This window comes from Cynocephalus volans, chromosome 16, assembly GCF_027409185.1.
Source record: "Cynocephalus volans isolate mCynVol1 chromosome 16, mCynVol1.pri, whole genome shotgun sequence".
Lineage (NCBI taxonomy): Eukaryota > Metazoa > Chordata > Mammalia > Dermoptera > Cynocephalidae > Cynocephalus > Cynocephalus volans.
Window position 1 is genome coordinate 43378043 of NC_084475.1, and position 19466 is coordinate 43397508.

Consider the following 19466-nt stretch of genomic DNA (forward strand, 5'->3'; position numbering starts at 1 on the left):
CAATTGTGTTCTTAAAATATTAAATGTAAAATTCCAGAAATAAACTTTTCATAAGTTTGAAGTTACGTGCTCTTCTGAGTGGCATGATAAAATCTCGTGCCGTCCAGCTCCGTCCCACAGGGCATGAATCATTCCTTTGTCCAGCGTATCCACACCCGTTAGTCAAGGAGTCTCCTTCTCAGTTCTCAAATCAGTTAGACTGACAGATCACAAGAAGAAGGGTGAGTACAGAAAGATAAGATATTTTTGAGAGAGAGACCGCATTCGCATAACTTGTATGCTAGTATATTGTTATACTTGTTCTATTTATTATTAGTTATTGCTGTTAATCTCTTACCATGCCTAATTTGTAAATTAAACTTTATCATAGATATGTATGTGTAGGAAAAAAACATAGTATGTATAGGGTTTGGTACTATCCATGGCTTCAGGCACCTACTGGGGGTCTTGGAATGTATCCCCCCATGGATAAGGGAGGACTGCTGTGGTGCAGCATTCTCACCACATTCAAATCTCCTGGGGCACTAAAACAAACAAACAAACAACAAAAAATAACAGCCAACCTCAGCCCCATCCCCCAGAGATTTGGATTTAATTGGTTTGGGTTTGAATCAGACATGGGTATGATAATAGGAGTTCCCCAGGTGATCCCAATATTCAGGGAGGGTTGCACACACAGGCAGTGTGAATAGTGGATAACAGTAAGGGCTTGGGGTCCCATTTCTGTTACCCTGGGCAAGTTATGGCACCTCTGTGAGCCTTAGTTTTTTCACCTGTAATATGTGAATTATGAAATCATGTGCTTTATAGGGCTGATGTGAGGGTTAATTTAGATGGAAACAATGGTATGCAGTAATGGTTAAGTCCCTGGTCCCACCCCTAAAAGACTCATTGATCCATAAGGCAATTGAAGTTTACAGTTTCTCAGGCAAACACATATCGGTTACATGAGAAAACATATTCTTCCTGTTTTCTACTCAGACCTACTGATGCTGGAGGGTGGAGGAGGCAACCTGCTAGCTTTTTCAGAGATGTAAAGGCAAAGGTCTTCCAGAGCCAGAAAGCTAACACACAGGTATGAAGTAACTGGTATTAAGCTATGAGGGATATATATAGCAGGTATGAATTAGAGAAAAGATGCCACACGAAGGGCACTTAAGTTTATTAAAAACAACAACTACCACCAACATGGTGCTAGCCAAACAGATGCATCTGTACCCACCGGCAGGCAGCAGGCAGGGTGTCAGTTTGCACCTCCTGGAGTTACGCCTTCAGCTTCTCAGATGCAGGTCGGTGGCTCTCCCTGCTTCTGTACTGGAGAGCAGAGAACAGCCACTTCCCCTTCCACTGGAAGTCAGAGGTTTCAAGGATACAGCTGTGACGGTGTGGAGGCCTGTGGATGATATCCAGATTTGTTGGACACAGACAAGCAGCTAGTACTTAAAAGTCCTCACCTTACAGAGAGCCCAGCTTTGCTTTTGTTGTGATTTTGCCATTCTTCACAAAGAAGAGCCTTAAGCACTGTTTCTCCCTGTGACTTGGAAAATCAAAGGACATAGTTCATTCCAATCCATTACCTCATCCCTCCTTTGAATTCAGTCACAAGTATTGAGAATCAAGTTTGAGAGAGATAGTGAGAGGTGAGATAAAGGATATAAAATAACAAAAACAAACACAAAAAAGGGGGAGAATTTGTTCCTGATCTGTTGTCAGGGAGCACCAGCCTGGTGGCTTACTGAATTGGGCACAGAGAGGTGACAAAGGACACTTCCCACATCTGTAGCCTGTGACAGGGCCCCAGTGTGCTCCAAGCAGTAAGCAGTCAGCTCAGCCAACCAAGCAGAAAGTGATTCTGTGCTTCAGCCAGGAACGAAGCACTTGGTGGATTTATCTATGAAGGCTAGACCTCACAAGATAGAAATATATCAGTAGTTTGGCCTGTGGCAGGCCCAGATTTGATTTCAGAGAGGCCCTGGAATTCTGGACTGGTGCTTGATCCTTGTGCCTTAAGGAGCATCATTCATTCACCTGATTTTCAACTGGGAGAACACCTCTCCCCTCCACCCCCCTCACTGACTGTGCTTTGGGTAAAACTGACTATCCCTGTCTCCAGGGAGTCTTGTGAGGTTTAGCTTTTGTTTTTCTTGCTCTCTCCATAGCAAATGTCAAAGCAAAGCAAAATGCAGTGAGGTTGGGATGAACCACATGCTGGATTCTCATTCTCAGAAACATTGAGAATAGCCATCCCAGGTAAATCCACCAAGTCCTTCGTTCCTGGCTAAAGCACAGCATCACTTTCTGCTGAGTGGGCACAGTATAACCTGGCTAATCAGAGCATTACATTCCTCTGACCCAGTGAAAGGTTTAGAAATGGACGTTTGACTTTATCAGAGCCAGAGAGATACAAGAAAACTCTGTTTTTAAGGGCTTTTTTTTTTTTTTTTTTTTCGTTTAAGGGCTTTTTGAAGTATAATTTGTGTACTATAAAATTCACCCAGTTGAAGTATACAATTCAATGACTTTTAGTAAATATACAGAGTAACCATCACAACAATCTGTTTTTAGGACATTTCTAAAATCCCAGAAAGTGCTCATGTGCATTTGTGGTCACAAAGAGATTTTAGCTAAGTTGTTGGGGAGATTCACACATTCTTTTTGGCTGAGACTGTTTGCACTAAAGATGATGGAGCCTAGAGCTACAAGGAGTCATCACGTAGGTCCCAAGAATAAAGCAAAAACTGCAGAAGGCAGAGTCAAGAGATAGAGAGAAACTGAGTCTGGAGGTCACTGGTTGAGCTCTGATCAAGCTGAACCTGAAGTCAAGGCTTCCCCCGGACTTTCCAGTTACATGAGCCAAGAAGTTCTCCATCGTCTTCAGCCAGTTTTAAAGGTTTTTTCATCTCCTGCAATGGGAAGAACCTCAACTGACTCCAAAAATTATTGACCAGACTCTAAGGACTAGAGTTGAAACCTTTATTAATTGGATATCCAGATAGGAGGGCCCATCTCCAGATCTGTTATAAGCACAGAATTATTTTACACGTGACCATAGAGACCATTTCACAAATGAGGATTTAGCCCTGTGGAGGTAAATTACTTAGCCAGCATATTCGGGAGAAACTTGACAAGTCCTTGGCTTGGTGTAACCCTGAATTTGATCCTATCTTTCCCCTCAAGTAATCATCATCATCATCATAATAGCCATTACCTCTTATAAAATGTTTACTAGACCCTATGCTAGTTTGCAAATATTAACTCATTTCACATTTACAACTGCCCTATGGCATATGCACTTTTATTATTCCCATTTTACAGATGAGGAAATTGAGGTCTAAAGAGCTTAAGCCACTTCTTCTCCAAGGTTATATAGCTTGTGAGTAGCAGAAGCAGGATTTGGATGCAGGCACACTGGCTGCAGAGGCTGTGCTCTTAACCAGTACTACAGGCCTTTTGTAAATAAAAATGAAACTAATATCAGCTTTTAATCAGAGTCCCATTGGTCTTTCATCCAGAGGTACTGCCTTTTTCTGAACTTATATTTTATTCATTATAAAAATAAAAAGCAAACAAACACCCAAAATATTTTCCATAATCTAAGGCTCTTCAATTATATGAACAATTTTTAGCTAGTTGATTTGGAGAAGTCATAAACTTTTGAGCTGCTTACACTTTCGTTCTGCACTTCTCAACAATACAAATAAGGTCTAATTGTGGCAAAAGTCTTATTTTTATGTCTTCTCATGATGAAAAACTAGATGATTGTTCTGCTTTATTAATTTTAATTGGCATTTAATATGATATGGTAATAATATTTAATATCACAATTTTTTTTTCGTCCTTTTTTGTGACCGCGCTCAGCCAGTGAGCGAACCAGCCATCCCTATATAGGATCCGAACCCGCGGTGGGAGCGCTGCTGTGCTCCCAGCGCCGCACTCTCCCGAGTGAGCCACGGGGTCGGCCCTTTAATATCACAATTTAATAAGAAATTAACATTATCATCAGTCAACTGACGAAAAAGTAACACCAGGAAGTTAACAGCCCACTTTATTGAAATAAAATGTACCCATACTAAAAGTGACATAAGTCTGACTTCTCTAATTTCCTGGAATCAAATAAGACATGTTAAGGTGTTTCAAAAGCTCTGAAATGCTATATGAATGTAAGGTACTATAGTCTTCAAGTTATTTTCACATACATTGTCTTAGTTGATCCTTACCTAAGCCGTGTGGTTAAACAGGGATTACCAAGTAAATAAACTTTATTGTTTTTAAGGCAGTGTCATGCAAGGCTTCATTTTTATATAGGAGAATGATATGGTGATAGTGGTCTTTTAGAAGATTCAGCTGGTGGATATATAACAGGATGGTTGAGGGTAGGGTGGGGACCGTAGGCAAGAAGAACAGTTTAGAAGGTTGCTCTTGAAAATACCTCAAATATATTTGTTTAATATAGGGGGTCTGTACCAGTATTTAGATTAACTTGGATCTTGGGGCAACAGAACTTTGTTCCAAGCTCTAATGCCATTGTTAAAATCAGCAGGTCATCAACAGTGCACTACAAGTGATTGAGTAAAAGGAAGTGGTAGATAACTGGAAAACAACAGAGTTGGAATGTGGAAGTGTGGATTGAAGAAACCAATAGTGGAACCTGTACAAATTATTCTGGGCTTGACTGCTCAGACCTCAATGATGGTGGTGGGTTAGAGTCAGGTTTCTTAAAGCCCCTGCCAGTGATCTCTCACAGCAGAATGCAGCTTGGTACCCACAAGGGTTTAGGGCACAGCCATCAGCAGCCCGTTCCAGTTTTATCTTTAAAATTCTTGTGGAATTTGGATTTCACTCCTTAAGAAAGGATGTGCCTGTCTTAGGGATACATGAAAATTTAACAGGGAGTAAGCATCTTTCCCAACCTAGGCCTCACCTTCCTAATCTCTCATTTCCAGGTTTCTTCTTCCTCTGCCCAGTGTGATTTCATATTCATCCCTTGAGGAGATGGTCCAGCATGGTCATTAACTCAGTATCAACTGGTTAATATGCTCCATGAACCAATCCCTACAAATATGGGGCCACGCTGGGGTGTGGTTCCTGGGGAATGTGCGTGCATTTTTATTAGGGTTTTTTTCTGCAATCAATGGTCTACTCTCACAACACCCATCTTGGTGGCAATGTGTAGCTTAAGAGGAAAGGAGGACTAAGCTGCTGGGAAGGGAGAGGTTTTGGAGCAGGCAGGGTTATCAGTGTCTAACAGGTAACAGCAGGTTTCTTCTACCTTTGTATTTGACACTTTGTTGCTCATTCATGCTGGAAAAAGAAAAGAAACAAGCCAAAATTTTCATTCACCCTCAGATTATTTTATTCCAAAGTGAAGACAGAAAACTTGGACTTGAGCCCTGTTTCTGCCACTGATGAGTTGTTTGAACTTGAGTACATCAGCCACCTCAATGGTAAAAGGGCAGTTCCAGTAATGTCCTTCCTGTTTCATTCACAGGGTTACTGGAGAATAAGTGAGCCAATGTATACAAAAAATGCTGAATACATACAGTATTAACTGTGACTGTCTTATAAGAGTGAAGGGCCAATACTGACTGCCACTTTCTTTTGGGGTCAAGATTCTCTACTACGGCCATTGGTTAACATCTATAATTTCAGACTGTATTAAGTTTATTACTGTAAGAATGACATAGCTTCCGGGTCCATATTTTGGTGCAAACCAAAGACTATAATTTTAGGAATAATGGAATATTAAAAGGGGAGCATTATGGAAAATTGAACTTATGGTCAGCAGATAGTTTTTTAAAAAAAAGAAGTATAGGATTAGAGTTAGGAAACTCGATCTCTAGTCCCTCAGTGATCTTGAGCCATCGTGGCACCATTCTGGGGCTCAGTTTCCTCAGTCTGTAAAATGAGAGTGCTTGGCCCATTGTTTTGTAACTAGGATGAGTTTTAGAATCACCTGGGAAGATCTCCAATGGTAGAATTTTTGTTTTGTTTCTTGTTGTGTTTCCAAGGCCTAGAAAAGTACTTGGCATGGGGTAGGTACTCAATAAATGCATACATATTTTATGAATGAAGAAATGAAACTTTTTCAAAATTCACAGGCTGGATCCACTCTGGAAAACTCATGTAGTATGGGGTGGGGCCTGTATGTAGATTTTGGAAAAGCCCCGCTGTTCATTCTGCCAAGCACCCCTGGCTAAGAACCACTAAGAACCACTAAACTCAAGAATCTCCAAGGTCTCTTCGCATAAAGTTGCCAGATTTAGCAAATAAAAATACTGGATATCTAGTTAAATTTGAATTTCTGATAGACAGTGAATACATTTTTAGCATAAGTATGTACCATGCAATATTTGGTTGCAGCAACTCATATAAAGATAGCCAGATAAGGTTACTTCTTAGACAGATGGTTAGGGCTAGAGAGTAGCACCTTGAAACTGGCCCAGATTTGGGAATCAGACAAATAATCTTGGTTTAAGTCTCTGCCCTGACTGTATGATCTTAGCAAATTGCTTAACTTCACTGGGCTCCATAACTACAGAATCTACCCTGTAGAGCTGGTGAAAGTATTAGAGACAACAGTTATGATACCTAGCACTTAGCAGACATTTCATCAAGTTTAGCTATTCTTACTACAGTTTATCTGTACAGTGGGTTTGAAGAAAAATTTCAGTATCAATGAGACTTTTAATGACGACACTGTCAACTACTAAATTAGCACTCCGAAGTAATCAAGATTATAGTTAATACTTCTAGGGAGAGCAGGCAAAATTAGAATGACTACTGTTCTATCAAACAATACCTCTATGTCTGGGGGAACAAAGCCATACTAAAAATCAGTAGATTATCCAGAATAAATAAAGGAAGGAAGTTCTTTCATTTCATTCATTATGAGATGTCATTTGCTTAACTGACTTTTTCTGATGTCAAAGATAAATATTTGTTCAGGTTTTATAGGGTCACTGTACAAAGAGATAGGCTATTTCTTGGGCAGCAGAAATACTTCAGTCCTGACCTGGTTTATTTCTCTTCTAAGTTAAAAGTATCTTCTGTTTCTAGAGCTTTTGTTGTTTCCAGATATTTTAAATACATCTCCTCTGCTTAAAAAAATAGACAAACATGGCAGCAAATGCAAAATGTTCATTAAAAGGAAACAATTCTCTCCAGAGACATCTAAAAAAAAAAATCTTTTAAAAATCAAGACAAAATATTTAGAAAAACATTAGGATAAAATCTTCAGAAAGTTTCATTATCAAACTTAAAGAGATATGGCTGGAAAATAAACTAACAAATTTTCAACAGACCTATTCTGATATCAACAAAATACTTTAAGCATCCCTATGGTTATTTCATTGTTTATTCAATATGTATGTATCGTTGAGCACATATTATGTACCAGACACTGCTGTAAGTGCTAAGGACCATCAGTGAACAATACAGACCAAAATCCCTGACCTTGCAGATCTTGCATTCTGGTATGGGGAGACAAATATAAACATACTATGTGAATTAATTAGGACATAGATGGTGATAAATACTATGGGAGAAGAAGAGATGAAGGAAGATAGGACTATGTGAAGGGCTGGAGTGACAATTTTAAATAGCATGGTGGCAATGGGCCTCCCTGGGAAGGTGACATTTGAGGACAAGAGGGAAAGGAAGGAGACATGCTGATCTGGGGGAAGAAAAGGAGACTGTCAGGCACAAACGACCTAAGGCAGGAGCATGTCTGGAGTGTTCCAAGAACAGCCAGGAGGTCAGCGTGGCTGGAGAGGAGAGGGGGGGAGGACAGTAGTAGGAGAGAAGACAGAGCATTTACCATCGTCATCCTCATGATAGAGGGCTCTATGGACCTGACTTCCAGTTTTGAGTTTTAGTTTATTTATTCTGTGACTGTAAGGAAAGCCTAACTACTTACGTGGAATGATGGTTCTTAACTCGTAAAGCATGGATAGGTGAAAAAATTTATTCCACAAAACCATGACTAGAGGGAATCAGTATAGCTTAGTGATGATGCATGTATTTAAGTGGATAGCTCTGAGTTCACACTCTGATTTCCTTACTTAGTGGATGCGTGTCTTTGGGCAGGTTGCTTAACCTCTCTGTGAAATGAGGCATCTAATAAGTGCCTCCATCAGAGTGGTGAGGGTTGCCTGAGTGGGTCCACGTGAAATGCTCAGCGTAGTGCTTGGCACATACAAAGTACTAAATAAATATCAGTATTTTTTGAAAGGTGTAATTAGAAGGATTAGATAGTTTGAAATATTTATTTCAATGTGTATTTGAAATGTACATTTAATAACCAAAACATGTTTTTGAGCAAAAATGTCTTATTCTTGTTATTCATAGTTGTGGTAGCCTGGTAGCCAGCCACCAAGGTGGCCCCCAATGATCTCTGTCTCTCAGTTTTCACACCCTTATAATGTACCCTCCCTCATTGTACCACGGTTGGGTGGTGTGACCATAGAACAGGACAGAAGTGATGATATGTCACTTCTGAGATTAGGTTATAAAAGACATTGCAGCTACCATCTTGATCATTCTCATTTTTTCACTCCCTCTCTTTCTCTCCCCCGCCCCCCCCACCACTTGCTCTGGCAGAAGTCAGCTGCCATGTCATGATTAGCCTTACAGAGAGGCCCACAGGACAAACCTTTTGCCAACAACCATGTGAGTTGTTGAACTTTCTTGGAAGTGAATCCATCAGCCCTTGTCAAGCATTCAGATGACAGAAGCCCCCACTGGCATTTTGCACCCTCATGAGAGACCCTGAGCCAGAATCATCCAGTGAACAGAGCCCAGATTCCTGACCCTTGGAAACTGTGTGAGACAAACAAAATATTTGATATCTGAATTATGGAGCAATAGATAACTAATACAATAAAAAGTCTTCAAAAAGTTCATGGAAAGATTTGCATTATCTTTCAATTCTATATTTCCATGAACTTTTTGAAGTACCCTCATAGTTTAAGTTTTAGTTAGCTTTTCGACATAAAGAACTTATTGGACCTACACCTATTTCTATCCCTCTTCATCTTTAAAGACCACCACTGATCCTTGGTAGCTTATAGGCATCCACTTTTTACATAGTTATTATCAGTGTATATACTCTACTTTGTATCTGATTTTTCCCCCTTAGATTTATTATATATTTACCAACAGAGTGAAAGATTCTTAGCAATTATACTGGCTATATAGCATTCTGCCCTACTACTATGTCACATAATCTCAAATACTCACTATTAGTAGGATATTTGAGTTATTTCCAATTTTTAAAAATAATAACTTGCACAATAAAAATAGTGCCATTAGCTGGGCAAAGTACTGAGAGTTAAATACACTAGGCTTCTTAGATACCTAAAAGACAGACAACACAGAGGGGCAAGTCCTCCTAGCATACACAGACTATGAACAAATATTGAAAACATGCATTGGTTGGATAAGGGAACCAACCTAAGTCCAACTTAAGCCAGTGAGTGCAAAAGAGCTGGGTGAACTTATTCATTAGATAATAATAATAGTAGCTTTCTAGAATTCTGTGCGTTTCCAAGAGAAATATAGGAGTAATAGTAGACAATGAAACCTTGGAAAAATCGTATGCATATTTGCCTTGGCTCCAACTGTCAAAGCAGAATTTCAGAGAGGGTACCCCTGAACTAAAGTCATTGTCCCCAGACTCTGACTTCCTGCCTCCTCTTCTCTCACTAATCTCCCCTCTGACTGTGCTTTGTCAGACTCTGATAGGGGCTGGAACAGAAAAATTGACTTAGCCCTTCTTTGTTGAAATTCAGTGCTGTGTTATGCATACTAGGCCTTATTTGAATTCAGCATTCATTAAAAGGCTCTTATGTAAGCAGACATCCTATGTGACGTCTCCAGATCCTGGGGAGAGCCATCATTCCTCGAATTTGGTCTCATCAGATTGGTTGGTTCTAAAACTTCATTAGGGCCATGCCTATACTGAAATCTATTGAACCTGATTGTAGCCCTGCCGTGAGGGGTTGGGGGAGTTAACACTTCTTTTAGTGACAAGACTGAGGTTTTATGGACATCAGTGTTTCTTATTAGGTTTCAGCTGTGATAATCCTCATTTGAATGTGGGACAGCCTCCTTCCCTCCCCTACATGCCCCTAACCTCTCATGGAAGACAGCCCCTACCCCACCACTACTCAGCTTCACTCAGAGAACCTTTATTTTTTATCTTTGATTGAAATATTGTTTGATGAAAAGACCCTGAGGCTCAAAAGACAACTAAGTTGTTTGACACCTACTGGGTTAGAGAATGGTGCTGTGAGGTCAAGGTCAAAACATCTTCAGGTCAGGTTGCCCAGGGAGAAAAAGCTTCAGTGACAATGACTCAATGCAAAATTATCATCGTTTACATATTAAAAAAAACAAAAACAATGTAATCCCCACACTGTCCTAGCTGGAAGTGATCAGGGCAGAGTTCTGGCTCTGCAACGCAGCAACCTGGGATCGAATCCTGCCTCCACCGCTGCTAAGTATCCTGCAGATAACTGAACCCCCATCTTCTTCTCTGCAAACTGTATATAATAATCATGATGCCCTCACAGGAGAAGTCATCTGGTTCAGGAAATGCACTTAGTATAGTGCCAAGCACAGAAGTAAGTGCTCAATAGGTGTTATCAATCACTAAAATTATATTCTTGTTTTAATTTTAACAACACTTTATACTTCTTTCGAGCCAAAGTCTATTAGTATTATAATTATTTTTATGCATGTATTATCTCCCCCTAAAGGACGCGTAGTTTCTTGGGATTATTCATCTTTGTGTCCTTTATAAAGTCTAACCCAGAGCTTTGGGCACAGTAGGCCCTCAATAAATATTTGGTAAATAAATAAATGTCCTAAATAAAGTGAGACTATAAGGATAGGCTTGTACACATAATCCCTCTGCTTAGGATCCTAGTAGAATGGCATATACTTTTTGAATGCTCTATAAATATTTTATAATAGTAACAATGACATAGCGATTATAATTATGAGTAAAGATTACTCTTAGCTCAAATTTCCTGAACAAGGGTTATGTCTGTCAGCAACATAGAAAACTTAATCACAAAGGGTTTCAGCTTAATGCAAACTGAACCCTAACTTTTGAAAACAGCTAAAGCAGATGAGTCCATGTGTCCTTTACTTTTCAAACAGTTGTTTCCAGGAACCAGGAGCATGGGGCTATCCTATTGTAGGCTGCAATAAATTAGGTCCTTTTTTCTCTATGTATTTAGATAATAAATGTCTTACGTGTTTTTTGATGCAGTCAGCAACTAGATTATTTTACATTTATTTCCTAAGCTTTGCAATGCTTATGGCTAAGCAGCAAATCAACTAGTGAAATCTGAGTTATGAGCTTTGGAATATAGAAAGGAGCAGAGCAGGCCATTCGCTTTGTCTATTTCAGTTTTCTCCAAGTGAGGGAGAAGGAAGCAGTGTTTGGGAAGAGGAAACCACAGAGCAACCAGCACAGATGATTCTTCCACATTGTGACTCCCAGATGAGAGTTTTGTAATATCCATAAGTGTTCTTTGGAGAGAAGACTCCTCAGTGGCAGTAAGACCTTGGGCTACGGCGGGGGAACACACAGCCTCCCTCAGTAAATTTAGAGCCTTTGAGTGTTGGCACTGGAAAAAGATCTGCAGGTGGTGAATCCAGCTGTCCCACTGTGTACACTCCTGCCACCCAAGATGCTCTTTTCTCTGAGGGAGACTCATTCATGCTTGAGTTTGCGCACAACTCTCTCTCTCTCACTCACACACTCTCTTTCTCTTGCCACCGTGACCTCCCTTCAGTACTCAAGATAGACAAATCCCCTTCTCTCACAGCTTGTAAAATGTTTCAGAATGACAAAAACTTTCAAAAAAACTCAACTATAACTGTGGTATATAACTATTCTTTTTTAAGTGAGATGAAGAAAAGCCTGAAGAAGAAAATTAATTCCAGGTGCTGTCACGATTCCACCTGTCCCAAAGGTCTGGTATGACTGTGGTGACCACAGTGTCTGATGTCTTCCTCGCTTCCTCCTGACATCTCTTTGCTGCCACATGCCCTCTTGGGCCTCTCCAGGACACTCAGGGCACCAGATTCGCACCTGCAGCATCTCAAGACCTCTGCTGGTCCAACTCCCTGTGTGAGGTTTGATCCTTACTGCAACTTGATGAAGGAGGCACAGTAAGTGTTACCTGCATTTTATAAACAAGGAATGTGGTGCTCAGGAAGGTGAAAGTGCTGGCTGCTGCTGTTTAAACACAATTCCTAGTATATGGCAGATGGTTAAGTGTACTCTATGAGGTCCACTGCACAAATGGACTGATGGGGTATATCTCAGATCCAGAGGAGATGCTGTTTAACTGCAAAGCTAGTATAATGTGAGGTTATGTTCATTATTAACATACTAGATTTCTTTAACTGAATCTTGAGGGAATTGCCAGAAGGTAAATTAGTTTTGATGAGAAATGAGGGAGAAAAGAAGGTTCTGAATACAGGGTTGCTGCCAGTAGGATAGTCCTATTATGACCCTGTGTAGAGTTCAGAGCCACATGATGTCCTTGGGGGTTATACTGAATAAATAAATAATATTTATTAAAAGAAGGTCTAAGAAAATTTGCTGTAATCTTAACAGTGGCTGTATCTAGACGATGAAGCCATAAGTGATTGTATATTTTTCAAGGTTTTTTTCTTATACTTACATGCATTACATTTATAGTCTAAAAAACATGTGTAAACTTATGTTATATTGTAAAAATATATGAGTATCACATTAAAAACATTTGTGTCTCAAAGGACACTATCAAGAAAGTGAAAAGACAACCCACAGAATGGGAGAAAATATTTACAAATTATTTATCAGATAAAGGACTAGTATCACTTACTAGGTATGAGTAAAGACTTACAACTGAACAATAAAAAGACATATAGCCCAATTTAAAAACTGACAAAGGATTTAAATAGACACTTCTCAAAAAATATACAAATGGCCAATAAAGATATGAAAAGATTCTCAACATCATTAGTCCTCAGGGAAATGCAAATTAAAACCATAGTGAGATAGCACTTTATACTCACTAGGATATCTATAATCAAAAAGAGGATAATAACAACTGTTGGCAAAAATTTGGAGAAATTAGGACCCTCATACATTGCTAATGGGAATGTAAAAGTGTATAGCCACTTTGGAAAACAGTTTAGTAGTCCTCAAAAAGTTAGACATAGAGTTATCATATGACCAAGAAATTCCACTCCTAGATACATACCCAAAAAAGATGAAAACATACATTTATACAAAATTGTGTACTTGAATGTTTATAGCAGCATTATTTATAATAACCCAAAGTGGAAACAGCCCAAATGTCCAGCAAAGGATGAATGAATAAATAAAATGTGGCATATCAATACAATGGAATATTATTCAGAAATAAAAAGCAATGAAGTGCTGAAGCCTGAAGAGCCCCAGCCCCAGCTGAGACTGGTGTCCCTGGGCCCAAGGCCCTATCCCTGCCCTGGTGCCAGCCTCCAGGCCTTGAAGGTATTCCACCAACAAGAGGGCCACTGCCCATTACGGAGGGGGCTCCTGCCAAGCCATTTGCCCTGTACTCAGAGGAAGGGCCAGGGGAGATGACACTGGGAAAGACACATTTGCCTGTGGCACCTTGGGGATTTTAGGGAAACAGAGCAGCATGTAGGGGAGGCAAAATTTTACCTCTACCCTTTTATGGTTTGGGTCTGGGCTTGAGAATTAAATTGACATAACAAGAGAAAAACATACAAATTTATTTAATACAAGTTTTAAGTAGCACGGGAGTATTCATAAGGAAATGAAGACCAAAAAATGTAATTAGAGATGAACACTTATATACTGAATTAGACAAAGAGTTGTAAATTATGCAAATGTGACAATGCGAAGGGACTTGGGCTAGAGCAGTTTATCAGGGGAAGCAATGGCTAGGAGGTGAAGTACCCTTGTATTTACCTTTGCTTCAACTTGCCATCCTTGATGATAAGAATAATAATACTTTCCTTCTGGTATAGGGAAGACATCTTCACATGGGAATTTCATGAGAAACAGAAGGAAAGTAAGAGTGATCTTCTTGCACCTGCTATTCTTCAAGTGCCTTTAACTCAAAATACTCAGTATGCCAGAGTGGCATATTTTTCACTCCTTCACACAGCAACAACAAAATGGGAAGAAGAAATGGTCAGAACTGTGGCAGCAGTTGAACACCTCTCATGAGGCAAAAGTAATAAGAATAGTAAACAAGGGGTATTTCAGTTATGGAGTTATCCTTTCAATGAGAGAAGTACCATGTAGAACAGGGATTTTTAAAAAAACTTTCATGGAAACTGGCTTTAGTGTAACCAAAAATTCTATAAGGTTCTTCGTTCTAAACCACTCATTAACAAGTGCTTCTGTTGATCAGTAAGTTGGTTCTTATCCCGGACTGCAGATGCCATGAGGTCTCTGCCAGCCCTATGCTGACGGAGGCTTTAAGGACAGAAATGGCCTTCATATTAATTCATGGTCAAATATAGAAAACAACAATGGTGAAACTTTATTTGCTACAAATTGGAATTCGAAATATGGAAAAAGCAGTGTGGAAGAAAATCTAACAGATGAAAATTATTTATCAGAAAATTAAAAAGTGAAAGATACTCTACTCAGCTACTATTAAAAGATGGACCTGAACTTGAAGCCAGATACAATAGAAATACTGAAGTTTCTTTCACAGAGGACCCAAGTGAAGTATTTGCATATCCTGATTTTCTCCTTCTTCCCCTTAATACTCTGACTGGCTCAAATGAACCTTTTCAAAATCTGAAAACTGGAAAGTAACAGTTATAGTGGATTGAATCACATTCCCCCAAAACTCATTGAAGCTTGAATTGTGTCCCCAAGTTTCATATATTAGAAGCTTAATCCCTACTGTGACTGTTAAGAGGGTGGGAAATCCTATTATGGTGAATGAAAGGTGGAGTCTTAAAGAGGTGATTGGATTGTAGGACTGTGCAGTAGTGAATGGATTAAAATTGGTGGTCAGGGGTGTGGTTCTGAGAGCTTAAAAAAAAAGAGAAGAGTCTGTCTTTCTCTCTCTCTCTGCTCTCTCTGCTCCCACCATCTTACAATGTGAGACCTCTGAGTCACTGTTGCCACCATCAGATGGACTTTGGACTTCCCAGCCTCAGAAACTGTAAGCAGTAAATGTCATTTTTCTTTATAAATCACCTAGTCTCAGGTATTCTGTTATAGCAACACAAATGGACTAACACAACAGTGGAACCTCCAGAAAGCTCTATTGAACACCTGATACCTCGTTTACTGGAAATGGAAAGATTACAACATATGACTATACAGGAAGAGAGGCCAAGGCTACCAACTACCTTCTCTACTCCAGCAGCTTACTCCAAAACTATATTGAAAATGAGGCAGCCAAAACTCTCTGACTCATTGTCTTCAGACATCTTATGTAGATAAAAGTTGAGGGGAAAAAAATTCTGGTTCGCACAATCTTGAGCAAAGTGCTTCGAAATGGATTTGGAACAATCGTGGCAAATATAAATGTAATTTTAGACCACCATCTCCAAAAAGTTCATCCATCACAAGGCAGTTGGTTGCAACTTAAGACTTGAAGAATCCCAAAAGTTCCATTTTAAATCCATTCCAAGAACTCTTAATCAAACCTACTACTGCCCAAATAACTCAACAACTGGTTAAAATGGTCTCAACAAGATGTTTGCCACCAAGGTCTTCAATACAGTATCATTGGACTTCTTTCTTTTCCCAAAAATCTGAAGGAAGAAATCAAGGCACCAAGGACCAAAGAGAAACTTTACTAAAAAAAAAAAAAAAAAGTATTGAATAGACTAGTCTATATTCAGAAGCTAAACTGCTTATTGCCTTTGTTTATAGCTAAGGATAAGTGCTTACCCACTGACCAAAATAATTTTCTTTCATACATCTTAGTGTAAGCAAATTTACTCCAAGAAGCCCATGTGGTTCATCATTCCCAGATACAGGTATTACAACAGACACACACAACTGCTTGATGCGAGATGGAGTGGAACTGAAGAAAATCACTGCTGAGATGTCTTAAATAAACCCGAGGGCTTCTATACTGACAATCTTTTGCATGTTATGTTTCAAAGAAATGTTTCACTTAGTAAACTATTCTATTTAAAGGCTTGCTCTTTCATTGTGATTACTTTCCAGTAAATTCTACCATCAATATATGGTGTAATTGGGGAGAAACTGATCTTTACTACAGCATGGATGAACCTTGTTACTATTATGTTAAGTGAAAGAAGCCAGACCAAAGGGCCACATATTGTTGCGTTTCTATTTATATGAAATGTCCAAAATAGGCAAATCCACAGATATAGAAAGTAAATTAATGATTCTCAGGGGCTGGGGGTAGAGGGGAATGGGGATTGACTGCTAATGGGTATGAAATTTCTTATTGGGATGATGAAGTGTTATGGAATTAGATAGTGATGATTGCATAACTTTGTGAATATATTGCAAACCAATGAATTCTGCACTAAATTTAAGAGTAAATTTTATGGTATGTGAATGTATCTCAACAACAAAAAAATGACTAATCCAAAATAAAATTTCAAATATAAACTCACTAAAAATCCAGAATCTGACATACTTTTGGTTGATTAGTGTTGAGCTAGGGCTGGGTCTGGAACTCAGAGACCCCTCAAGCCCATTGTCCAGACTGGGTCACAAACCCTTCACACACCAGGCTGGGTCACCAGACCCCTTAAACGCAGTTCTGTGAGCTAGGTAACTGGCCAAAAGGTCCTTGGAACCATAGGTTTGAGAGCCGTGACCACACGCAGCAGACACTGGAGGCAGTAAATGCCAGCCAGCGCCCAGTATGCGCACTAACTCCACCCACACACAACTTGCTTACAAAGAGTGCACTGGCACCACCCCCAACCAGACCTAAGGCAAGGGGGGTCTGGTTAAATTATTCTATTTTCCCAACGATTAGGTTTGCCTACTTTTGAGCACCTATAAAATGAATGTTTACTGGCAAAATGTAAAGAAGGGAAAACAAAGGAGAGATGGAGGCTGGGAATTCTGGGGGTGGAGGGTACTTTATAAAATGCGGAACCATCCTGCTTGTGACCTGACACTCCTTATCACCATGGGAATAATTATCCTTTTCACAGAATCTTAGACATTTGGAGGGAGGGGGAGGGATTTTAGAAAACATCTACTGAATTCAAATGCAGATGAAGAAACCAAGGCCCAGAAGGAGTTTGCTTACTGTCACTCAGTGAGCTGGCAAAGGCACTGAGAATCTAGACGAGATTTTCTGTCCCCACGTGTCTTTGGGTTGCCCTTTGCCTATCCTCTTTATAGGAAGGGGCCTTCAAGTTCAGGAATTTGCAGATGCGCTTTGCGGTGAAATATAGGGAAGCATCGATTCCACAACCTCTTTTCCCCAGAGGCGAGCGTTTCGTCTTGTGAGGTTTGATGATTCTTCACTTTAACACACTTGCAACAAGACTGTGACATGTGTAAGGGCCTGCTGGGTGAGTGCTGTGCTGGGGAGCTTAGGGGGAAGACTCCCCCCCACCCCTTAAGAAAATCAGTAATTAGAGAGCAGACATGCTTTTTGTCTTGGTAATAGTACCTGGTTTTTACTGTCATTCCCATCACATCACCAAGCTCTGCTGTTTATTTAAACCCCCCCAATTTAAAAGAAGACTCAAGTCACAGTCCCTACTCATCTCTCTTGAACTACTGGGATTGCTCCAAATGGAGTATTTAGGACTGAACTGACTTCCTAGTTCAGTCTTGAACACCCGAGGCAGGCACTGCGTCTTCTCAGAGTCCCCTGAACACCCGCACCCTTCTGCAGGCGCATATCCCTTTCCACTGAGGACTCGGTCCTGCAGCTGAGCCCGGGAGAACGCACAGAGGACACAGGGCCGTGGGAGGCTTCTGGTCGCCCCAGCGACGGTCCAGCAGGGCATCTGCAGGAAATGAGAGCCCTGCACGCTCCAGAGTCCTCCTGTCACCCGGGGCCAGAAAACAATTTCTTAGAGCGGCATGGGGGGGTGGGACAGTAAAGGCTCTAGACTGGGGTGTTAACGGTGCCAGCTTGGCGCGTCCAGGTTCCATACCAGAACTGATAGAATGGAACTGCCTCTCTCCCTCTCTCTTTTATTGGTTATGAATATTCATGGAGCACAAAGCTGACCATCACCACTTGTGCCCAAGATGTGATGGCCGGATCAACACTGGCAGCAAGCCATTACCACAAATCGCGATTATATCCCGTGTCCCCCACCCAATTAACCCCCGACCTCCCTCCCCCTCCCCTTTCCCCACACCCCACTTTGCAACCCTAGGTGTGCTCTCTCTCTCTGCAAGTCCAGCACACCACTGCGGTGCTTTTCCTTCCTTCTTTCCCTCTTAGCTCCCACATATGAGTGAGGACTTGCGGTATTTATCCCTCTGTGCTTTGGTTATTTCACTTAAGGTAAGTTTCTCCAAGCTCATCCACGTTGCTGCGAATGGCAGAATTTCATTCTTTTTTATGGCAGAGTAGTATTCCATAGTGTATATATACCACATTGCCCTTATCCAGTCGTCCATCAATGGACACTTGGGTTGGTTCCAACTCTTGACTTTTGTAAATAGAGCTGTGATGAACATGGGAGTGCAGGTATCCCTTCGACATGATGATTTCCATTCCTCTGTGTATATACCCAGAAGTGGGACTGCTGGATCGTATGGAAGATCTATCAGTAGTTGTTTGAGAAACCTCCACACTGTTTTCCACAGTGGTTGTACTAATTTACAGTCCCACCACAGTGTAGGAGCGTTCCCTTCTGGGGGATGCATTTTTTCCCGCCCTTGGGGGCAGGGGAAGTAAATACACGTTGGTAGAGCGGGCGAGTCGGGGTGGAGGGAGGTTCTCTGCCTGGTTCTCGGGGGCCGAGAAGAGCCGGCCAGGAGCAGGCTGAGGAGGTGCGCAAAGGTGCCCTGGAGACCTGGCGGAGCCGGGGCGGCGCGCAGGCGCACTGGGCCCGCCCGCCGGCCCTTCCGCGGGTACAAAGAGAGCGCCCAGGAGAGCCGCGCTTCCCCGAGGGCTCCGGCGGCCCGCGCCGGCCCTCCCGGCCCGCTGTGGGGCGCAGCCTCGGTCGTTGCCCACCCACTGAGTCGCGCCCGTCTCCCCCGACTTCTCCGCCCTGCAGCGGCTGCAGGGCCGGACGCTTCCAGTGCGCTTCGGGACTTAATTCTGGCGCTCGTTGGCCGGGGCCGACTCCGCCCCGCGCCCCGCCCCGCCTGCTCCTCCGCTCCCCCGCGCTCCGGGAGCCGCGGCCAGCGAGCGGCCGGCACGGCGCTGCAGGTTCGGAGGGGCGGCTGGAGGTGAGTGGCGCTGGGGGCTGCGCTGCGCCCCTTTTCCCGGCGGGGCGGCCCAGGGTCGCCAGGGTTC

General features: G+C 41.5%; 1 pseudogene; it reads left to right on the plus strand.

The window, feature by feature from the left end:
- Nucleotides 1–1188: 1188 nt before the first annotated feature.
- LOC134364516 (protein FAM217A-like) lies at nt 1189–19266 on the plus strand (annotated as a pseudogene).
- The last annotated feature ends 200 nt before the right edge of the window (nt 19267–19466 follow it).